The sequence below is a fragment of the Procambarus clarkii genome, chromosome 12, assembly GCF_040958095.1.
Source record: "Procambarus clarkii isolate CNS0578487 chromosome 12, FALCON_Pclarkii_2.0, whole genome shotgun sequence".
Lineage (NCBI taxonomy): Eukaryota > Metazoa > Arthropoda > Malacostraca > Decapoda > Cambaridae > Procambarus > Procambarus clarkii.
In genome coordinates, this window is record NC_091161.1 from 24,455,010 (window position 1) to 24,479,553 (window position 24,544).

Below are 24,544 nucleotides of genomic sequence, written 5' to 3' on the forward strand. Positions count from 1 at the left end.
TCCTTAGAATCCGCTTGAGCTCTGGCTCTTAGGTTTTCTATGCCCATTTTGTCCTTTCTGTTTGCAGAGTATGCGGTGGTGCAGTTTCTGCAAACGGAGGTTTCTAGTTGTCGTCCCATGTTGGACTTTTTGGTTCTTAGGGGGGCCCGTGGGGTTTCTTCCCAAAAGGGTCATGCCCCAGGGCTCGAGGTTCCTCTTGTCGTGGTATGCCAGTGGTGCCATTTTCAGAGTCAAAACAGCCTTCCGGGCCGACGACGTCTGGTTGGAGCGGTAATTGCTCTGCTCATCTATCGGCTTTTCATAAGGGGCTTTGGCCCTTTCGTTGGTCATCCTTTTGACGAGGCAATTGGGGGGGAGAGGTTCGTGCAGTTTGCTCACGCCTGGTCCCACGATTTGTCGGCTTTTCGGGTCTCTTCATGCGGCTTGCAGTGGCATTGGGTGGCCCCTCCTTCTTCGGGGGGCTTGGAGCTGGCAGGGCAGGCTTTCTCTCTCTCTGTTGGGTCATCTTGGAGTGGGTTTGCTTGGGTGTGGACAAAAGTCCTCATCCCTCAGGTCAGTTTCCCGCCTGTTTCCGGTTCTGAAACGAGACTGTGTGGACTTGCGGTACATTCTGGACTTGTTCCATCTGAACCTCTGGGTCTATTGCTCCTGCTTTCGGATGACTTCTTTGTCCCAGGTCCGGCTTCTCTTGGAAGCGGGCGCTTGGATGGTGCCCCTGGAGCGAGTGGCGACCTCCTCCCGGGAAAGTCCCTCTTGTTTTTATCTTTGGTTAAGTAGCTCCAGGGAGCCAAAGGGGCTCCCCCAGAAAACTAGCGTTGAATGTAATGAACCACCATTTTTTGGGTTAGACCCGGAGTCTTCCCGGCAACCCTCCCTTCCTCCGGTCGGAGGTTTTTCACAGTTTTTGACATCCAGTCTCTGAACTTGGGGGTGATAGCCGGTGTGGGAGGTCTGGAGCTCCCCCTTTCCCCTTCTGCACAAGTGGGGAGCTGCACTGACAGTGGCACGGAGATGGTTGTGACATCATGCTCGTTTGTTCGTTTTTAGCTTGGAGAGTTCTTCTCAACAGTTTGGCTTTCAGTAGCAATTTCTGGAGGGAGCCCCTACGGCTCCCCGGAGCTATCCATGGCTGATATGGATACTCTAACTATTTTGCATCAGTCGATGTGGGTGGCGTTCTAGGCCTACCGGGGACCATGAGCCAGAACCTGGCCCCCCTCAGAGGCATGGGGAGCAATGGCCCATAGAATTGCACATGTGATTTGGAGCATTCTGTATCTGCCATCGACCGGGACAGGCACCCAGAAAGGTAAGCGCCACAAAACAAACCCCTATTTTGGTTAACAGCAAAAATCGACAAACGAGTGGACAGAACTCCCCCAGGAAAACAAACTAACAAGCATGACGTCACACGAGCCGCGCCGCATGTCTGCGCAACTCCCCCCTCCCCGGGAGGGGGAAGGGGGAGCCCCAGACCCCTGCGCCGGCGATCCCCGCCCCAATTCCTCGGCTGATGGAATAATGTACGGTTGTGTGGCTCCAGCTTCGGTCTTGTCTCAGTGCTGTGACTTCTTTGCAGTGCTGCTCCTACGGTGGTCGTGTGAGCTGGGAGTAGTATTCTCAGGTACTCGGCCTGCATGTGCTTGAGGTCACCTTCCCTGAGTGCCCTGTAAGTACCACCCTTGGGGCTTGGGGTTGCCTTCCACAAATCACCTTGGGTCTACCTCTGTTGGCTTTTTGCTGCTTGGCGTTTAGCCGCCCCGAGTGTTTGGGGGTTTTCCTCCCTTGTTTACCTTGGGGTACATGGTAGTTATAGCGCTGGTGGGGCGCAGGGTACTGCGTAGCTAGTTTTCACCTATGACAGCGGCCGGCTCTGTTCCCTCCGGGTACGTTGTCCACTTGTGTGGTTTTTCTTTTATATTTGTTTTTGCCTGGTAGGGGGGTCTGCCTTGTGTCCCCCCCCCCCCACTTTATGTTAGGTTTGTTTGTGTGGTGGCACCCCCCTGCTTCGCCCTCACGGGTGGACACGTCCCGTGGGTTCAGCTTTAGCAGTTTGCTTGGTAGTTTGGGGCGCCAGTTGGCAGTGCCCTGCCTTGGATAACCCTTAGCAGACCCAGTCTAGGAGCCCTGGGAACCCCCCCCCCCCTCCTCCCCGGGGGGCTCTCGGGTCCGATAGTGGAGACCCTTGCGTCCCCTCTCGCTTTGTGCGAGTTGAGGGTTGCTCTGTCCCTTTGTCTTAGGGTGACTCCTTGTTTTTTGCCTCCGTCATGCTGCCTGTTGGGTCGGTGACACATTCGACCATGAGTCCTGCGAGCTTTGTTGCTTGTTCGTGACTCCATTCACCCAGTCTGCTGATGAATTCCCGTGGCTGCAGGCAGCTCGCGCGTTGCAAGGTAGGTTGTTGCAACGCGCTCGGGTTTGTTGCTTCCCTGGATGCCCCGATGCTGCCCCGGTTTGTGTAGGGACCCAGACTTGGGGGTTTTGGTCGCTTCGGCCTTGGTTCCTTCCACTCCTCCTTGTTTTTCTCCCTCCTGCTTCCGGCCCCTACGCATCTGCAGGCTTCGGGGTCGGGGCGGGGTTAGAGGTTCTGAGACTTGGGCAGTTTCAGGGGTTGCCCCGTCCGGGGTAGCTGCGGAGGCATTTGAGTCTGTTCCTCCGGCCGATGCTCCGGGGTCTGACCAGTGGGCCCCTTCTCTTCCAGCTCTCTCGGCTGCCCCGGCTTTTTCTTGTGGGGCCGGGGCTTTGGAGGGCGACTCGGCCCTGGGGCCTGTTGTAGAGGCTCCTGGGGTTGGGGAGGGGGGGGCCTTGGGCTCCATTGCGCCCCGCCTGGATTTCCGTCCTGAGCAGGGCTTACTGTTGCGAGGAGTGGGGTTTTCTTTCCCCCTTCTGCGTACGATTTGGGCTTGGGTTCTGCTCCTCCCCGGGTCGGTTCTGTGTCTCTGTTGTTTTTCGGTTCCGTCTTCCGGAGGTTTTCGGCTACCCGCATCTCTTCGCCTGTGGTGCGGTTGGCCTTTGCGGCTTACCTCCTGTGTGTCTCGGAATTTGCCTCCATACTGGTTCCTTGTAGCTGTTTGGGTTCCTTGTAGCTGTTTGGGTTCCTTGTAGCTGTTTGGGTTCCTTGTAGCTGTTTGGGCTCCTTGTAGCTGTTTGGGCTCCTTGTAGCTGTTTGGGCTCCTTTGTAGCGGTTTGCGCTCCTTTGTAGCGGTTTGCGCTCCTTTGTAGCAGTTTGGGCTCCTTGTAGCGGTTTGGGCTCCTTGTAGCGGTTTGGGCTCCTTGTAGTTGTTTGCGCTCCTTTGTAGTGGTTTGTGCTCCTTTGTAGCAGTTTGGGCTCCTTGTAGCGGTTTGGGCTCCTTGTAGCGGTTTGGGCTCCTTGTCGCCGGTTTGGGCTCCTTGTCGCCGGTTTGGGCTCCTTGTCGCCGGTTTGGGCTCCTTGTAGCGGTTTGGGCTCCTTGTAGCGGTTTGGGCTCCTTGTCGCCAGTTTGGGCTCCTTGTAGCGGTTTGGGCTCCTTGCCGCCGGTTTGGGCTCCTTGCCGCCGGTTTGGGCTCCTTGCCGCCGGTTTGGGCTCCTTGCCGCCGGTTTGGGCTCCTTGCCGCCGGTTTGGGCTCCTTGCCGCCGGTTTGGGCTCCTTGCCGCCGGTTTGGGCTCCTTGCCGCCGGTTGGGCTGCTTGTCGCCGGTTGGGCTGCTTGTCGCCGATTGGGCTACTTCTCGCCTTGTTGGGCTACTTTTCTTTCGCGTCCTGCGCATGCGCCGTGGGAGTTTGTTTTGGCTCCAGGCGGTGTGCACACGTGTTCTGCATCCATTTCTCTCAGGGGGCTTCGCCTCTCGCTCTTTTCTTAATCCAATCCGTGCCCCGTTGCTTTGGGGGTGTTCTGGAGTGCCGCTGTGGGGAAGTCACAAGGTTTTTTCCCTGCATTCTAGGGTGGGGAGCCTCCTTCGCTGCTCCCCTCCTCCTCTCCAGCATGGGCGCCCTGGCCGCCTCCGGCGGCTACGGACTCATAGGCTTGCATCATGGCCCTTCAGAGCCTATGTTCTGCAGGTGGGTTGGTGCAGTATGGCGTCTCCTTCGTCCTGGCGCTGTTTTTGTTTTTGGAAGTAGGAATGAGTGTACATACATACTTGAGAACGTGGACCGTACCACCCGAGGTGCCTACTGCAGGGCTATTAGCCCATACAGGGCAGCTCTTGTTCTCTCCACCTGATTCCTTCCTCGGTTCACGGGTGTCTGCGGGTGGCCTCTTGGCCCTTCTGAGACGGCTCCTGCCCCTCTCCTATGCTTGTCTAACATTGCTGGAGTTCGGGGCCCCGCCTCCACCTTGTTCCATGGTGCAACAGTGGGGGTGCCTGTTCGGTGGTACGTTTTCCTGTGTGGAGGGTGTTTTGTGCTCGCCTCCTTGTGCTTGCAGGATTGGGTTCTGGCTCTTTGGTTCCGCCTCTCCCCTGTCGTTCGCCTGTCGAGCGGATTCTGTGCTTCATGGGCGCTCTCATTTCTGCTCTTGGGGCTGTGTATGGGGACAGCCCTAGTTGGGCTGCCTAATGTGTTCCTTCGATTGCCTGTTCCACTGCACACGTTTCTTCTACCGTCCCTGTGGCTCAGTTGGGTGCTCGGTTTCCGCCTGTGTCCCCTTGTGTGCCACTCATGTTCCGATTTATCTTTATCTTCTCTGTCGCTTCCTCGGGGAGTGTGGTGACGTTCTGCTGCGGTTTTGGTACTGCGGCTGCGTGTCGGGGTTGGTTGTGGCATTTTGTTCGGCCCTTCCGTGCTCCTTCTGGGGCCCTCCTTCCTTGCCGGTCTTGCTGTGCCGGGCCTGGTTTTTCCATGTTCCTTGGATTCTCTGTCCTGTCCTCGTTGTCCTCACCTCGTTGAGCTGGCTGGGGATGAGCTTGGGGTCTTTGTCTCGCCCCTCTCCTATCCTCCGATTTTGGTTCAAGTTCCAGAGCCTAGTGGGCTTCCTTCCTTAGTGTTTTTCACGGCTGCCCCGGGGTTTTTCTTGACGCTGGGGCTTAGGGGGGACAGCTCGGCCCCAGGGCCTGCAGGGTGGGTTCCTGGGGCTGGGGGGGCTAACGTGAGGGGCCTCAGGCCCCGTTGGTCCCCGCCGGGGTATTTCTACCCCTCTGGGCGGGGCTTGCAGTTTTGTGGTGTGGGGTTTTTCTGTTCCCCCCTTTCCGCACGTGCTTTGTGGGCGTCGGCCCCTCCCTGGGCTCGGTTTCCTTGTCCATTGTGCCCATTTCTTCCGTCCTGTCGGTGGGTGCTTTTCTACGGTCTTCGCCCCTTTTTTCCGGGACGGGCCTTCTTCTGTCATGTCCCCCTCTTCTTGGGGTTTCTGCATGACTTTTGGTCTCAGGTGTGATGGGGTTTTTGTGCCTTCGTCCTTTGTGTGTGCTTCTTTTTGTTCTCGAAGGTTCGGGACGGTTTTGCTCCTTCCCGTTTTCTGGTACGTTTGTCGTCATTTGGTTGAGCTTCCCTCCGGTCTTTTCTAGGGCTTGTGGGTTCTATTCCAGGCAGTTTCTGGGTGTTTGGCCTTGTTCTTTTGTTCATATCTCTTCTCTTAGCGCTGTCTCGGCGCTACTTGTTTTCCTGGGGGCGATTTTGCTCCTCTTAATGAGTCTTTTCACTCCTGCCCTTCTGCGGGATGTTGGTGCGGGGCGGCTCCTTATGCGGGTTCCTTCCCTGTCGGCTGCACTTGTGGCGGTGGACTTGCATGCTTGTGGCATTTTGGTTTTGGTCCTGCATTTTCTTTTCCCTCCTGGGGCTGTCATAGGATTGGCTTGCGGAGGATGTAGAGGCACTTGGGACCGTTCCTGGGTCTGGCACCTTGGTTTCTGCTGCTAGCTTTCGGTATCGATGTTCCTTCTGTGCCGTTTCGCAGGCTGTCTCGTGCATTGTTTCACCTCCGGCCTGCTCATGCACTGCCTGTACCATTCTGGTCTTTGGACCGGGTGCTCTCCTGTTTTTCTTCTCCTTGGTTGTTGTGGCTCCTTCGGTTCAGGTTTGTTTTGCCTCGGCTCTCTTTTTATGTTGGCATTGGCCTCTGGGGGTCGTGTGGCAGAGCTTCATGCTCTTCTCAGACGCAGTGGTTTTTGGCTCCTGTGGTCGTGGTCATAGGTTATCTTCTTGAGGTTATCTTGAGATGATTTCGGGGCTTTTTAGTGTCCCTGCGGCCCGGTCCTCGACCAGGCCTCCACCCCCAGGAAGCAGCCCGTGACAGCTGACTAACACCCAGGTACCTATTTTACTGCTAGGTAACAGGGGCATAGGGTGAAAGAAACTCTGCCCATTGTTTCTCGCCGGCGCCTGGGATCGAACCCAGGACCACAGGATCACAAGTCCTGCGTGCTGTCCGCTCGGCCGACCGGCTCTCTTCGTCTGCAGCTGTTCTCCGTTTTTCTGGCGAATGATGTGCCTGCTGCTTTCCGGAGGGGTCCTTGGGTTGTCTCAACTTCGTGTTGAGGTGTGGTTCACCGACCGCCTCCCGGGTATGTCCCCTTGTTTTCTTAGGTAGTCTTTGGTGAATAAGCTCCGGGGAGCCATAGAAGCGCCCCCCAGAAAACCAGCGTTGAATGTAATGAAACGCCATTTTCTGGGCGAGTCCCAGAGGCTTCCCGGCACCCTCCTGCCCTTCGGTCGGCGTTTTTTTCGCGGTTTTGATATCCAGCCTCAGAACTGGGGCAGGGATCACCGGCGCGGGGGGTCTGGGGCTCCCCCCTTCCCCCTCCCGGGAGGGGGGAGTTGCGCAGACATGCGGCGGCGAGGCTCGTGTGACGTCATGCTTGTTAGTTTATTTTTTCTGGGGGAGTTCTGTCCACTCGTTTGTCGATTTTTGTTGTTAACCAGAATAAGGGTTTGTTTTGTGGCGCTTACCTTTCTGGGTGCCTGTCCCGGTCGATGGCAGATGTAGAATGCTCCAAATCACATGTGCAATTCTATGGGCCATTGCTCCCCATGCCTCTGAGGGGGGCCAGGTTCTGGCTCATGGTCCCCGGTAGGCCTAGAACGCCACCCACATCGACTGATGCAGAATAGTTAGGGTATCCATATCAGCCATGGATAGCTCCGGGACTCACCCAGAAAATGGCGTTTCATTACATTCAACGCTGTTTTTTTTAATCAGATAGGGTTTGCTTTGGGGTACCTACCTTTCTTGGGTGCCTGTCTTGGTCGATGGCAGACATAGAATGCTTCCAACCTCACGAGGCTTTCTATAGGCCATTGCTCCTCGTGCCTCTCTGAGGGGGGCCTAGGCTCTGGTTTGTGGTCCCTGTTAGGCCTAAGAACTCCATTCACTTGGCTGATGCCACGGTCTAATTCACTCATATCAGCCCGGATAGCTCCAGGGAGCCTCTTGTCTCACCCAGAAGATGGCATTTCATTACATCAATGCTGGTCTTTTAGGTCCAGATAGACAGTTGGCCAACCATCTCTTTCCTGTAGAATCTCTGTGATTCATAAAAACTAAGTAGATTTGTTACACAGGATCTTCCTGTTCGAAAACCATACCGTCTGTCCATTATGATGTCATTATTGTATTCTCCAGGTGTTCTACCCATTGTTGTGTTAACAACAATGGATCAACCCATTTGGTGTTAGCTATTTTTTTCTAATGTTTTAACTACCATACTTGTTAATGATACGGGTTTATAATTTAGAGGGTCTTTTTGGATACCATTTTTGTAGATTGGAATTATGTTTGCCATTTTCCATATTGTATCTGCTAAGATTCCTGTGCGCAGGGATTTGTACCTGTTTGAAGTCTGCTGGCTGATATATTTTACCTATACTGTATATCTTTGTTTTATTTGGAGAAAGAACCATTATAGTATTGGAATTATTAAAAAAAAATCCTATTTGGGAAATCTTTACTAGCTTTAAAAGATTCTGTATTTGGTATTTGTTGACTTAAAACGACTTGGTAATCTCAATCCTTTCTTTCACAGCTCCTACGGTCACCAGAAGAATAATACCTGCAGTGCCAGAAACCAGTGGCATTGAATAATACCTGCAGTGTCAGGACCCAGTGGTGTTGAATAATACCTGCAGTGTCAGCATCCACACAGTGTCAGATATACTGCATACATGTTGTCAGCAGCATTATGAAACACATTATGGTGTAAAATATACTACATGTAGATGGGTAAGACTGTCTTCAGCACACTCATGTGAATGACTACATGTATTATCAATATGTCATGCATTATTAACATCTCATGCACTATGGTAACAAAGGAAATGTGTATTTAAATTAAATTTGGTGTATCATTAATTTTAAAATCTCAGTATTTATTAGTTCATTGTGTATGTGGTACAGTATTGTTTTTAATACTATTGTTTGACAAGAAAACATTTTAAGATTTTCAAATTAATTATTTTTATTATCAGGTTCTAATATAAAAACGTTTAATATATATTTTAAGTTTTAAAACATTACATACTGTTTCTCCTATGTGAGCCATTGTAAATGTTGAGAAAGCATTTAAAATAAATAATCTTTATACTCTATAGTAATTATGAATTTTTTCTTAGGTAATTTGCTCTTAAGCTCAAAAGGCTCTCCAAATAAGATAATATATCAGTGTTCTTAATGCTCAGAATTTATTTATTTATTTACATATTTACATTAATGTATAGGGGATTTAAAAATAACAATGTGCATGGTACATTGGATCAGTAAGTTCTTGTAAAAATCACATACATATATGTTTGCAAATGACAAACCACATGTGGGTCCACTGTACCTGACTCTTGTGCTGTGGTTATATTTATAATAAGACATCCATCAGTTCTGTGGTTATGTTTATAATTAAACATCCCAAATTCTGTGGTCATATTTGTAATAAGGTTCTGTAGTGAAACATCTTAATACTGTGGCTGTATTTATAATAACCATCCCTCTCTGCTGTTGCTATATGTACAGTATGATAAATCAGTATAATTATAAATAAATTTATAATATATTTAGTTTTTCTATGCAAAGACATTTTGCTAAATCTTAAAAAAAAAAATTGCCACAGGATTTGTTTGTAATGTTTACAAAGTTATACACGGACACTTAACTTTCCTGCTGGTGAATGCATGTGGAGACGTAGATTTGTATGTTTGCTTTTACACTTGCTGATTCACAGAAAATATTGTAGAGTATATTTTATGTCTAGCACATTTTATAATATAATAAGCACAATATTATCTTACTATTTATGAATAATACCAGTGGTTTACATATTGTAACTTTTTTCCATTCTCTTGTGTCTTTGACAAGTAATTAAATTACTTTATATTCCTACAAAAGTTAATTAGATTATTCCAATTGCTTATCTGATATTGAGTGCCATCTTTTGACAACAGAGTTAACACTATAACCTGTGTGCTCTATTCTGGTTACTCTATACTGATTGCTATGTAGTTACTTGAATTATTTATGTATCCGACAGTCCAAGTGTTTTTGGCATCTCTTAACAATATTTGCTTTAGTAATAAATAAAAGCTCATGCATTTAAAATATATCAAATATATTACTAAGATTTATAAAGAACACAACAATTTATAAAGGAGACAAATACTAATAATAATTGTCTACAAGACTTAACTAATGAAATGTAGAATATTTCATTAGATAATACTTGCTTTTTGGATCAAATAGCTGTAAAGGTTTATACAATCAAGAAAACTGTACAAATATTTATTCAAAAGAAAAATGTCATCAGTGTTGAATGTTCAAAATTATATTATGAAAACATCTCACATAATAGCATACAAAACATTTAGAGAAAAAAAGTAAATACATTGTCTAAACTACTTTCAAAAATATCAAAATTTATATAAGTGACCGTTCAGGAGAAAAGTCATATCACTGTAGAATGTGTCTGAAAGACTTTAAAAATAAATTATGGCTAATAACACACACACAAGGATTCATACAGGAGAGAAACCATATCACTGTTCAGAATGTCAAAAAGATTTTTCAGTTAAATCAAATCTAATAACACACATGAGGATTCATACAGGAGAGAATGCATATCACTGTTCAGTATGTCAAAAAAACTTTACTCGAAAATCAAATCTAATAACACACATGAGGATTCATACAGGAAAGAAACCATATCACTGTTCAGTGTGTCAAAAAGACTTTTCACGAAAATCGGATATAATAACACACATGAGGATTCATACAGGAGAGAAACCATATCACTGTTCAGAATGTCAAAAAGATTTTTCACTTAAATCAAATCTAATAACACACATGAGGATTCATACAGGAGAGAAACCATATCACTGTTCAGTATGTCAAAAAGACTTTTCACACAAATTATCTCTAATAAAACACATGAGGATTCATGCAGGAGAGAAACCATATCACTGTTCAGTATGTCAAAAAAACTTTACTCAAAACACGGATATATTAACACACATGAGGATTCATACAGGAGAGAAACCATATCACTGTTCAGAATGTCAAAAAGATTTTTCACTTAAATCAAATCTAATAACACACATGAGGATTCATACAGGAGAGAAACCATATCACTGTTCAGTATGTCAAAAAGACTTTTCACACAAATTATCTCTAATAACACACATGAGGATTCATACAGGAGAGAAACCATATCACTGTTTAGTGTGTCAAAAAGACTTTTCACAAAAATTGGATCTAATAAATCACATGAGGATTCATACAGGAGAGAAACCATATCACTGTTCAGTGTGTCAAAAAGACTTTTCACGAAAATCAGTTCTAATAACACACATGAGGATTCATACAGGAGAGAAACCATATCACTGTTCAGTGTGTCAAAAAGACTTTTCACAAAAATTGGATCTAATAAATCACATGAGGATTCATACAGGAGAGAAACCATATCACTGTTCAGAATGTCAAAAAGACTTTTCACAAAAATCATATCTAAGAATACACATGAGGATTCATACAGGAGAGAAACCATATCACTGTTCAGAATGTCAAAAAGACTTTTCACAAAAATCAAATCTAATAAGGCACATTAGGATTCATACAGCATAAGAGTCATTTGAATATTGTCAAAAACACACAGAAATCACAATAGCGTGATGCATCAATGAACAAATCCACAAGGACCGTGACGAGGATTTGAACCTATGTCCGAGATCATCCCAGACGCTGCCTTATCGACTGAGCTACGACATGGTAAAAAGAGTTGAAACCAGAAGTTTTACTGAACTTACTTGAATCCTGCAGCGTCTCCGAGACACAAACCAGGGCTTTACACAGCTCCCTCCATGCACTCTAGCTATGTCAATAGGCCGTTCTACCTCTTCTGACGTAGGTTTGAATCCTCGTCACGGCCCTTGTGGATTTGTTCATTGAAGCATCACGCTATTGTAATTTGTGTGTGTAATGAAGTGAGGGGAAGAGGTAGAACAACCAAAGACCTCCCTCCCAAAAGAAAACAATAAAACTTACTTGGCGTGGTTATTACTTTCTCTCTTTCCCTCCAGCTTTTACTGCGCATAACTCTACTGCTCTCTTGATCTGTCTTGATATTCCCTTCATCCCTCAACTTTTTCAGTCACCCATTCAGTGTTTTGTGGTCTGTATCTTTGTGAGTAAATGGTATACAGTCTGTTTCGTTTATTTCCCCTCAAATTTTACGCTTTCTCTTCATGATCCTAAACACTTGTTGGACTCTTTACCAGAGCCTGTGCTCCTTTTGAATGATTTTAACTGTCAGCATACCCTCTGGGGAGATATTCTGACAAACATTCGGGGACGCCTTCTTGAACCATTTGTGCTCACTTCTCTTCCTTTATAACTAGTGAATTCTGGTGAACCCACTCATGTTGATTCCCACCATTTCCTGTATTGAACTTTCTGCTCATCTTCTCTTTATATGGACTTCACCTGGTGGGTTCTTGATGACCTACATAACAGTGACCTTTTCCCCATCCTTCTCACTTTTCTTCTCACCCTCCCCTCTCTTTCCCTAGGTGGAAGTTTGACAAGGCTGTTTGGAACCTCTTTACCTTTGTGTTACTCTTTCCGACCTCTCTGATTTTCCTCTTTCCCGAGCCCCCCTCCTCCTTTCTTGACAGTTTTTGATGCTGCCCTCAGCTCTGTTCCTCGCTCTACCTCCTGGGGCGCACAGAAGTGTGTTCCCTGGTGGAATGCTCCCTGTGCTCAGGCTGTCCACTGTAAGCCTGCGGCCTGGAAGAAACACCGTTGTTGATGGACGCCTGATTCTTTGCTTTTGCGCCAGAAGTCAAGTGTGGTGGCCCGTAGGGCCATCTGTACGACTAAGAGTGAGAGTTGGCGATCTTTCATATCCACTATTATGTCTAACACCCCTCTGCCCCTGATCTGGGAGGAAATCTGCAAGGTAGTGGGTAAGTTTTTTCCAGATGTCTTGCCAGTTCTTCACCTCTGTGGTTCTATTGTGGCAGATCCGGTCTCGGTCAAAACCGAACTGGGTTCACACTTTTCAACTGTTAGCTCCGATTCTCATCTTCCGCCTTTCCTTACTCTTAAGCCTCTTCTTGAATCTTGTCACTTAGATTTTCAAACACCTCTTCATCTTCTCTATAACGCTCCTCTCTCTCAGAACTCCAGTCTGCCCTGGCCTTCTGTGGTTCTACAGCGGCGGGTACAGATGATATTCATTATGTAATACTTTGACATCTCCCTCCATACATATTTCAGTATTTACTGAATGTTTATAACAGTGTCTGGGAGTTGTCTTCAGTTCCCGAGGACTGACTTGAGGGGGTTATTCTTCCTATTTGAAAACCTAGTTCTCAGTGGTCATTCCCTAAAGACTTTCGCTCCATTGCTTTAACGAGTTGTGTCTGCAACCTCTTTAAATGTATGGTCAGTGTCTGTCTGATATGGTTCTTGGAACCCTCTCTCTCCTTCTCAATTTGGCTTTCACAAGTGTTGCTGCATGACTGATGTCCTTCTGAACTTAGAGGTCTATGTTTGTACTATCTTTGCTGTGAAGACCTTCATGGTTGCAGTCCTTTTTGACCTGGAAAAGGTGTATGACACCACCTGGAGATACCACATTCTGTTCCAACTCTGTTCTTTTGGCCTTGATGGCAATCTCCCTCTCTAACTCAAGATCTTCCTCTCTTGTCGTTCCCATAGAATGAGATTCTAAGGGAACCTCTCTGCCTCTTTTCAGCAATATGAAGGTGTACCTCAAGGTTGTGTTCTGAGCAGTACTATTTTCCTGGTAACCCTCAATGGTCTTCTTTCCTCCCATCCCTTTGGCATTTTCTCGGATCTCTTATGTTGATGATCTTACCCTCTGCTGTCTAGGTGATGACTCGCCTTTTCTCCAATGGCGGCTTCAACTTGCGATTGATGCCATGTCGTCCTGGTCCACCAATCATGGCTTCAAGTTCTCTCCAACTAAGACTTGTGCTATGACCTTTACTCGGAAGCAGGTCGTTCTTCGACCCCACTTTGTCCTCTTTATAGTAATCCTCTTTTATAAAGGATTCTGTTAAACTTTTTGGGTTAATCTTTGATATTTGCTTGTCTTAATCACCCCTTATCTCTTACCTTCGAGTTGAATGCTTCAAAGCCCTTAACTTACTTAAGGTCTTGTCCCATACTTCCTGGGGAGCTGAAAGGCGCATGCTGCTCTCTTTACATTCCTTTCTCATGCTGTCTAAACGCAATTATGGCTGTCCTGCTTACTCTTCTGCCTCCCCCCCCCCCCCTCCCTGTTCAGCTCATTGATGCCATGAGGGGGGCTTAGTGGGCGGCTGCTGGAGTGTAATGCTCCTTGGGACACTCCTCTGCCCTTTTGTAGCCTTGTGCTCCTGCTGCTATCCTCTCTAATTGTGCTGAACAACTTTTCCTTTCCCTTCTGTTTCGTTTTTCTCCCCCCCCTCTTCTCCTATCTGCTTGTCGTTTCCTGCCGACCTTTTGCTTGTTTTGGTTATTCCTTTGGACTTCTTCCATTTTGACGCCTGGGTGCTTGAGGAGGCATACTCTTGCACCCGTAGAACTGTAGTACCCAAAGTCGAGAGCGAGGGGAACCTTTTATTGTCAATCCTCCTTTCATCACTGAACACGATCTCGACAGACTGACGGTTCTTAAGGTGGCGTTTGTGGGGCGTATACTCACGACACAGCCCTAGGAGGCCACGGTATGATCAGCAATAGCTTCTTGTTGGGTGTCCTGCCTCTAACTGTGCCTCCATGGTAGGTGTGGGGGCACATTTGTGAATGAATGTTTCTTTTTCGTCCTCATGTTAAATTTTGTTTCTCCTTTACCTTCTCAGGCTCGTGGGGTTGGCAACCAAGCCCCTGAGTCGGTCCATGTTGGAAGACCAGGCTCTGCAGCCTCCGCTGCATTAGGCCCCGACCTTGCTCCTCCTTTGGCCAGAATGTTTTGGCATTTTGGCAGTAATGTGCATTTACAAAGGTGAAATGTAATTCTGATCAGCTTCCATATATACTTTATACACATTCATATACATACACACACACACACATATTGTGACGGCGTTCCCCCCCTGATATTTCTCCCACGCCTGCTGTAAGAGTCATATCCACTTTGCCCGAGCGTTCTGTTCATTACGGGCAGCAGTTTGATATATGTGGGGGAGTGTAATGTTCTCGCGTTGGCGAGAAATTCGTAAAAGAAGAGTATTTTGGCCTGTGGTATAGGCCCTTTAGGGAGCCAATATGGCGCTGGCCCCTCTGTTTTGTTGCCAAAACTGTGTGACGTCAGTGACACCAGATTGGTCACCGACAGCGACGTGGGACAGGGAGCCAATGAAAACCTCCTGTGGCAAATATGATGTCACGAAGGCAGGGGGGGTCCGGTCATCCCGCCACTCTGGCGCCACCAGTCTGAGATAGCACACCAAGGAGGTCGGACGTGTGCTGGGGGGTCCTGTCAGTTGGATAGTTTACCCCATCTCTGGAAGAGTTACGCATCACCAGTGGTCTGCCAGCACCTGTGGGGTCTTCCTTCGTTCATGTGTTTGACCAGAGAGGGAATTGATGGAATATTGAGCAACAAGTGCTCCCGGGACAGGTGTTGTGCAGGTGAAGTCTAGGCAGTGACGTATGGGACGTCTGATAGCTTCACAGTGATGACGTAGTGGCTGGGCCGATCCTCCGTGAGGGAATCAGTCCGACACGAAACGTCAAGGTGGACGGATGTGTGAAGGTTGGTCCTGTCAGTTTGACAGTTGTACCCCGATCCCGTGGATCTTACGCGTCACCCGTAGTCTGCAAGTACGCCGAGAGGTCTTTTTTCATTCCATGTGTGGACCGAAGAGGGAATTGACGGAATATTGAGCATCAAGTGCTCCAGGGTCAGGTGCTGTGCAGGTGAAGTCTAGGCAGTGTCATCTGGGACGTCTGATAGCTTCACAGTGACGACGTAGCGGCTGGGCCAATCCACCGTGAAGCAGTGAAAGAAGAAACTAATTGGGAATCCGGACGACTGCAGCCGAGAAGTAGGTTGTTAGCCGTAGCTGGGAGAAGTCGACGGCCGGGAGACCGACTCCAACCCTACAAGACGTTGTGGATGAGCACGGACCTGCAGAGGACAGAACACGGAGACGACGCGTTTATTTTGGGACGTTGAGTGAGTTCCTGGAGGACACAACAGTGTGTGTGTTACCTTACCTTGAGGTTACCTTGAGGTGCTTCCGGGGCTTAGTGTCCCCGCGGCACGGTCGTCGACCAGGCCTCCTGGTTGCTGGACTGATCAACCAGGCTGTTGGACGCGGCTGCTCGCAGCCTGACGTACGAGTCACAGCCTGGTTGATCAGGTATCCTTTGGAGGTGCTTGTTACGGCCCTCTCGGGACGCAACGGGGTTCTTACTCTGATGTAGTTAGAGAAAGATATATATCCGGCCCCAAGCCAGTAGAGACTTTCAAGGGATGCGATCCGTGACGCAAGTAACTTAAAGGGAGTATGGAAAGATAGTTAAGAACTTAATATTATAATTAACACCATCACCATTTAAATATATATAATAAAAGAGTACACAAAGGGGGGGGGGTATTAATGCTATGCAAGGGGATTATTCACTGTAGTCTTCTGCTGAAGACTCTGGTGCCACACCACTTTCGGTGCCGATTCCTTGGTGCTTTCTTCGTGGCCTCAAGACGTGTCTTCTGGAACGCCGAGCCTACCCTGGCCACAGGTCAGCCACAACACAGGTCCACTGGGGGCACCGTCGTGGAGGCCGTCAACCACACGTCCAGCAGGTCTGCTGGCAGGTACTGAGCCACCAAGGCTGGTACGGCCACTCCACGAACGATAAAAGGGGTATGCCCTAGACAGGAGTCTCGTGTGATATCACCAATCACCCTCCTGTCCTCAATACCCCAGTGGATTATCGTCTCCAACCGTCGGTCCCGGGTAAATCCTTCCACTGCCACTCCACTGGCAGGCTTAACACACCACAGTGTTCTTCCGGGGGGGACGACGTCACAACAGCTGCAGCAAACTTCACAGTATGGAGACTGGCTGCCTCGGGTAGACTGACTCAATCGTCAACACAGTGGTCCCAGGTCGACTCTGTAAACAGACACGTCATCAATAACTGGGACACTAATACACCACACTCACAGGCTAGGGCACAAACACCTGACGTATCCAGTCCATAGATGGCGCTGTCGTCGGAGCACCACCTCACCAGAGGTCAGGAGCGGCGGTGTTGAGCGCTGAACCAGACTGGAAACTGGTCCTCGAGGCCAGTACACGCTGTCCTCACTAGGTGTCGTCGTTCGTTTGGCGGGGGTTTCGGGAGCTGACCCACAGATGGCGTAGTTGTTACTGCTCCTTGCTCGGACGCTGGACTCGGGTCCGTAACAGTGCTTATCCAGTTCTCTCTTGGACACAGTGAGGGGTCGGCCAGTTATGCCCCTTATGTGTAGTGGAAGCGTGTTGAACAGTCGCGGGCCTCTGATGTTGATAGTTCTCTCTCAGAGTACCTGTTGCACCTCTGCTTTTCAACGGGGGTATTCTGCACATCCTGCCATGCCTCCTGGTCACATGTGATGTTATTTCTGTGTGCAGGTTTGGGACCAGCCCCTCAATTATTTTCCACGTGTAAATTATTATGTATCTCTCCCGCCTGTGCTCAAGGGAGTACAGATTTAGGCTCTTTAGTCGGTCCCAGTAATTTAGATGTTTTACTGAGTGGATTCTAGCAGTAAAGGATCTCTGCACGCTCTCCAGGTCAGCAATTTCTCCAGCTTTGAAAGGGGCTGTCATTGTGCAGCAGTACTCCACTCTAGAGAGCACAAGCGTTTTGAAAAGTATCATCATCGGTATAGCATCTCTAGTGTGAAAAGTTCTTGTTATCCAACCTGTCATTTTTCTTGCAGTTGTGACGGCTACTTTATTGTGTTCTTTAAAGGTAAGGTCTTCCGACATGAGTACACCCAGATCCTTTACATTGCCTTTTCGTTCTATGTTATGATTTGCCTGAGTTTTGTACGTGGTTTCTGTTTTTATATTTTCAATTTTTCCGTAGCGCATGAGCTGGAACTTATCCTCATTAAACACCATATTATTTTCTGTAGCCCATAGAAAGACCTGATCTACATCTGATTGGAGGTTTGCCGTGTCCTCTATGTTGCCAACTCTCACGAAAATCCTAGTGTCATCACAAAGGATGATACAGTGCTATAGGTTGTGTTCTGGTCTATGTCCGATATGAGGATGAGTAAAAGTACTGGAGCAAGCACAGTACCCTGGGGGACTGAGCTCTTCACGGTTGATGGGCTGGATTTTATTTTGTTGACTATTACACATTGGGTTCTGTTAGTCAGGAAATTGTAGATCCATCTGCCTATTTTCCCGTTAATTCCTTTTGAACACATTTTATGTGCAATAACACCATGGTCACATTTATCAAAGGCTTTTGCGAAATCTGTGTAAATTACATCAGCATTTTGTTTGTCTTCCATAGCATCTAATGCCATATCATAGTGGTCCAGCAACTGCGACAGGCAAGAGCGCCCTGTTCTGAAACCATGTTGTCCGGGGTTATGGAGATGCTGTGATTCCATGTATTTTGTGATCATCTTAGCGCACTCTCAAAAATTTTTATGATGTGCGATGTTAGTGCTATCGGTCTGTAATTTTTTGCCTCTGCCTTATTTCCTCCTTTATGGAGTGGTGCTATCTCTGCTGTTTTTAGTATGTCAGGGATAACGCCAGTATCTAAGCTTTGTCTCCACAGAATGTGAAGGGCCTGCAATAGTGGTTTTTTACAGTTCTTGATGAATATGGAGTTCCAAGAATCCGGGCCTGGTGCGGAGTGCATAGGCATACTGTTTATGGCTTGTTCAAAATCTAGTGGGGATAGGGCGACGTCTGATATATGATTTATTTGATGTTGGTATCATATCCATGAAAAATTCATTTGGGTTATCAATCTTTAGTGCATATAATGGCTCGCTGAAAACAGAGTTGTACTGCTTCCTCAGTAATTTGCTCATTTCTTTGTTGTCATCGGTGAAAGTCCCATCTCCCTTTCGCAGGGGCCCGATACTAGATGTGGTTTTTTTATCTTGATTTTGCATAGGAGAAAAAATATTTTGGATTTCTCTCTATTTCACTGATGGCCTTTTGCTCTCTTTGCCTCTCCTGGGTTTTGTATGATTCTTGTAGCGTGAGTTCAATTGTTTCTATTTCTCTACCTAACCTTCGCCGTTCTTGAGATAGGGTGTGACTCTCAAGTTGTTCCGCGATTCGTTTTCTTCGCCTATATAGGGAACGACGTTCCCGTTCCAATCTGCATCTCTGTCTCTTTTTTCTTAGGGGTATGCGGTTTGAACATATTTCTAGTGCTACTGAGCTTATTTTTTCCAGGCACTGGTTCAGGTTTGCATTTTCTAGCTGTTCTTCCCAGTTTATTTCTGTGAAGTCCTGGTTTATTTGCTCCCAGTTTATCTGTTTATTATTGAAGTTGAATTTGCTGAAATCTCCTCCACCGGGAATCTGGACTGGTTTTGAAGGTCCATTCTCCATGGTTGTCAGAACTTCAATTAAGTTGTGATCTGAGTAACAGGTATTTGTAATGATTATGTTCCCGATCAACTCATCATTATTAGTGAAAATGAGGTCCAGCGTGTTCTCCTTCCTAGTTGGTTCTACTATTTGCTGGTTTAAGGCAAACCTATCGCACATCCGTAGCAGGTCATTTGCATGTGCCTGTTCATTTAGGCTACTTCCTGGTATTCTTTCTGATATTACTGTATTAGCCAGGTGCTTCCATTTCAGGTGCTGTAGGTTGAAGTCCCCAAGCAGGATGATGTTCGGAGCTGGATTTGCGAGGTTTTCCAAGCAGTGCTCTATTTTCATTAGTTGGTCTTTAAACTGCCTCTGGTTTGCCTCTGGTTACAAGGACAACAACTACATTTAGGATCTCTATTTTGACTATCAGCACTTCCACCTTATCATTTGAGGTGTTTAGCAGCTCAGTACAGATGAGTGTGTCTTTGATGTAGAGGCTGACCCCACCCTGAAGCCGGTGTTTCCTATCACATCTGAAGAGATTGTATTCTGAGATCCATATTTCACCATCAAGGTAGTCCTTTGTGAGAGTTTCCATTAGGGCTGCAAACACTGCATTTGCCTCATGAAGGAGACCATCTATAAAGTGAACTTTGTTGGATTTGCGTGTTTTTATACCCTGGATGTTGGCAAATATAAATGATGTTATCGTGTTAGTGGAAGTGCTGGATGCTTTACTTGGTGTTAATATCTGAGGCGCTGGTAAGGAGGCCACTGTGTTTGCGTCCTCTCTAGCATTTGACCGAGTTGGTGGTAGAGTCTGGTCATTTTTAGCCATTCTTCTCCTCCTGTTGCTAAAAAATTATCCCGGTCAATGGAGTAGTGGCTGTTTTCATAGTGGTAGTCTGTCTGTTTTATTCGCCTGGTACCTCTTATATGAAAAGCTGGACATTCAGCATTGAAGCACTCTTTTCCTGTCCAAAGAGTTCTTGCAAATTTCTGGGTGAAAGAATTCACAACTTTTGGTACATTTACCTGTATTGAGGAGGTTCCTGCACTTTCTAGGGTGATCGTATGTACATGTTCCATTTATTCTTCCCGAATCCCCCATGCTTACAGGTAGCCCATTTGTAATACCAACAGATTTTGGGGCCTTTTGTTTGTGTGGGGGCATTCCCTACACGAGGCGAGAGCCTGTACCAGGAGCTACAATTCAACTCTCACCGGAGGATAGGTGGAAGTAGGTGATTCTAGTTTCCCTCCCAATTCCCCTTTAGTCAGCTGTATATATATATTTAGCCAGAGTATCTTTCATGTCGTGAGCAAGTCTCACCTAGGTCTATGTCACAGTAAGGCACAGTTGTGCAGAGTGAGGCTGTATAGAGCTCTCACGATATTTATATATATGTGGTGTGTGCAGGCACCTGGAATAATTGAAGAATTTACTGTGTTGATAATTTCTTTCATGTGACTTTAATATGATAATTTAGAGAGAATATATATATATATATATAAGTGTACCAGTTATTGGTGTTAGGCTATGTACCCAGTATTTATATTATTACTATTATTGATATCTATGATTTATCTATATATATTTATGCTTGTGTGTTGAATAATTTTTCATGTGTGCAGTGATCAATTGAATATTCGCCTACGAAAGGAATTACTGAGAACTCCAGTATTATATCTTGTTGCATTCGTTATCATTATATGAAGTACAGTGTGTTATGCCATGATAGTGAATTATGTTCATTAATATAGAAATGTTTGATTGAGCTCAAGATCAGTGCAGTAATTCATTTGCGTTCTATTGCCATTGTCGCAAATATTGTGTTATTTGAACATATAGTGATTCTTGAGAATTTAAAGAAATAGGCGCCTAACGCCAACAAACAAGCGCAGTAAGAGATCACGCAGTGAGGGGGAGAGTCGCCCAGCTGATTTAGACGTTGACGTGAGGGGGAGCATTGCCATCTTGGTGTGTTCCTGATTATATGTGGAGAGCGAGCGACTTTTTCATGTACTAGCTGTTTGCTTGTTGATATAAGAATATGATATCTTGAGTTTTAAGTAAAATACAAAATACCTTCGCGTTTGTATCATCCCCTCCATATTTCTTGTGGCTATATAATACTTGAAAGGAGATAGTGGTAGAAATAAATACCTGCCTGATATCAGATCCGTTGAGTGTGCTCTTGCCACTGTTTCCACAATTCCACAATACCACTGACGTGTTACTGGACATGGGAAACACCAGTTGGCGACCTTGTGGTTAGTAGTAGAGCCCTTGTCGGGGTGGGCACATGGTTGAGAGAGCAAACCGTGTTCTCACTCATCTCTGGATAAAGAGGCCGGCCGGGGATCGACTGGGATACTCTCCAGGCGTACAGTGGCGCCGCGAGGATTGAATGAAGACCCACAGGGCTACGGTGAGTAACAGTTATCGCTAATACTACTGGGCGGTGTTGTTACGGCCCTATTGGGTCGCAACTGGGTTCTTTCTCTGATGTTATTAAAATTTGGGTATCCGGCCCCAAGTTAGTAGTGGCTTTCAAGGGGTGTGTTCCGTAACACAAGTAAATTAAAGGGGAAGGGATACAAATACACAAAATTAAATATATATTGCTACCACCACCATAAATAAATATATCACAGTCACACGTGGGGTTGCTATTACTACACTTATTTACAATAACTCGTCTTCCTCCGAAGACACGGGATGCCCCACGGTGCTCACGATGAGTAGCCCTGGTCCTCTTCTCGTGGCCTCACTGATGAATCCTTAGATTCTCTAGACGAGTCTACCCTGGCCACAGGCCAGCCAAATCACAGTCCCACTGGGTGCACCGTCGTGGAGGCCTTCAACCACAAATCCAGCCTGTAGCTGGCAGGTTCCAATCAGCTCTGCTGCGTAGGCCACTCCACGACCGATACTAGGGTTGCGAGCCCTAGGCAGGAGCCTCGTGTGATACCGCTGATCACTCTCCTCACCACAACACCCCAGTGGCTAGTCTTCTCCACCAGTCAGCCCCGGGTACGACAATTCCAGGTTCTGCCACGTCACAGGCAGGCTAACACAACAGTGTTCATCCAGGGGGTGACTCACAGCTTCTACAGCAAACACGTGGATATACTATGATGATGAAATTTCATCACTATGGTGTTGAAATTAGGCGAAGGGAGCAGGAGGCTGAACACAAGGTATCATCTGGGAGGGGTGAGGGAACCGACCTGTGAGATTTATATTTAATTTATATGAATTTATATTTACGTTAATTTGTATACTTCGATAGCAATTTGTATAATGATAAGTGGACTGTATTTCTGCAATAATCTCATAATCTCACAAATCGATCTTCTACACATTAGGGGGGGTTTATATTAATTGAATTTATATATATGCAGCCAATCAAACTACAGTATTAGACTACATACATTGAAGAGGTTCCTTATCTTATTGTACAGCAGGCCTTAGTCCACCAGGTATAACCAGGATGTAGACACCACATTTTCCCTCGTGTGAGGTAGCGTCCATCACCCAGTAACTGGTACACAAAGCATGCTTCCTCGTCTTGACCTGTCAAAAGGGCGCTAGCTGTGAAGCCAGAATCCTAATATATGACAGCTATATCAGAGAAAACACTGTACATGGAACCATACAGACCTAGGCTTAATTACCTTTAGTATGAGGCGAACTCATGCTCTAAATGGCTCACCCTATATCCACTGACATTAATGGCCATAAATGAAAGATAAATGGGTTTCGGCAGAACACTTAACTTGAATTTGTTGACAGCGTGTTGATGATGGTACACCTTTGGTTTCCATAACACTTCGTCCAAGTAAAATTAACAGGAGCCGAATTGCTCCTATGCCTCTGGTCTCATACAATAACAATGTCTAACACTCCATACTACTGACGCTACTGGCCGACATTGTCCAGATATGATAGGAGCCGAATTTGCTCCACGCGTCTCGGAGGTGACAACAACAATGCCTGACCACTCCCTCACCACTGATGCCTGGCTTACTTTGTCCAGATGACAGTAAGTGATAGAAGGGTCACATTTACTCTATTTTAATTCTGATAATTAAGTTAATTTATATAAGATGTTTTTATGATGGTAAAGTCCAAAGACTAATGTATTTAAGAATAATTCCCACCATAATAGGTGGTGATTTTATAATAGTATGTGGTAATGATATTCCATTTTCTATAGACGGTAATTCCACTACAAGTTACGTTTTCTATGGGTTAACTTGTGTATACAATACAGCAGCAATTATTATCTGTCTGTATGATATTATTATTAAATGGTGTCGGATTTTCCGATATAATTCCCCAGGGGGCTGCTCACGGGTCGAAGTCCTATTTAGAACAGACGAACACCGATACTCCTCCTTCGAATTATTAGAGTAATTTGATGTTAGTAGTTAGTAATCACACATTTGTGCGTCTGTTCGTACAGGACGGATGTCCCGTACTAGAGTTGCAGGGGTTAGAAGTCTAATGCGATTTCATTTCCCTGTCAACTCTTGAAAGGCTAATATTCAAGCCTAAATACATATTATTTAACCCAGAAGACTGAATGTGATCAAGTACTACAGTCAAGTATGATTCAGGGACTGCAGTGAGATCAGTGACATTAGATATAACTTGAAGTTTGTTCAGGTAACTGGTCACTGATATATAAACACTGAGGCCCATGGAATACATCTTGATTAAATAATAAATGTATCAAATCAGTCATCAGATTTATTGGGGTTTAATTTAGTTAATTGATTCAGAAGATTGAATAGCTCATCATTAAAGTAAGGTATGGTTCTGAGACTGCAGTGGGTTCAGTGACATTGGTCGCAGTGACTTGTAGCTACTGTTCACTGATTTGCCACTGAGGCCTCATGAACTCATCTTCAGCTTTAAATGATGATACTAACATCAACCTCTGTTGGTATAGTCAGCTGTAATCTCCTTAGTATAATGCTACTGGAGAAATATAATCAGCTGACAAATTTAGATTTCTATTGGTATTGTTTATCTGCAGCCATAGGTCTCCTCAGGCTTGATACTGGGCCTGAGAGTAATTTACCTCCTGCAGACTTTAACATGGTTATACCCTGATATTTAGTAGGGCTACCGATGAATCGATGGCAATAGTCTGTCCCAAAAAGGAGACCGAAGTCGGTGAGGTGATCAGACTTAATATTATCTGCCAATTTTATTCTTCTATTTCTCAGGAATTTGGCTGTTGCTCTCAGACCTTGAACTTGTAGGTCTACTGGTATTTTGTCCACCACAATGGCTTGTACTCGACAGACGTACCTGCCTAAACGTACTGATGGTTGTACCACCTGGTAGACTTGAGGTCCTGCATCTGTTACAAACCCTGAGATATTGAATGACATCTGGGCTACAGGCCTTAATTGTTCAACTTTTTAGTGACATATGTTCTCTGGGATCCTTGGTCAAACAACCCACGGGTATGGACCTTGGCCCTCTTATTCAGGATGGTAATTTGGGCAGTAGGCAAAGTCGTATTACCTTTAGACTTTGCCGATTGGACACTCTTTGTTT

General features: G+C 46.2%; 1 long non-coding RNA gene across 1 annotated transcript; it reads left to right on the forward strand.

Annotated features, from left to right (window-relative positions):
- The first annotated feature begins 1,490 nt into the window (after positions 1-1,490).
- On the forward strand, positions 1,491-11,591 carry LOC138363885 (uncharacterized). Its single transcript, XR_011228223.1, has 2 exons — positions 1,491-1,669; positions 7,935-11,591. It is a non-coding gene; the product is annotated as an uncharacterized lncRNA (long non-coding RNA).
- Positions 11,592-24,544: the final 12,953 nt, after the last annotated feature.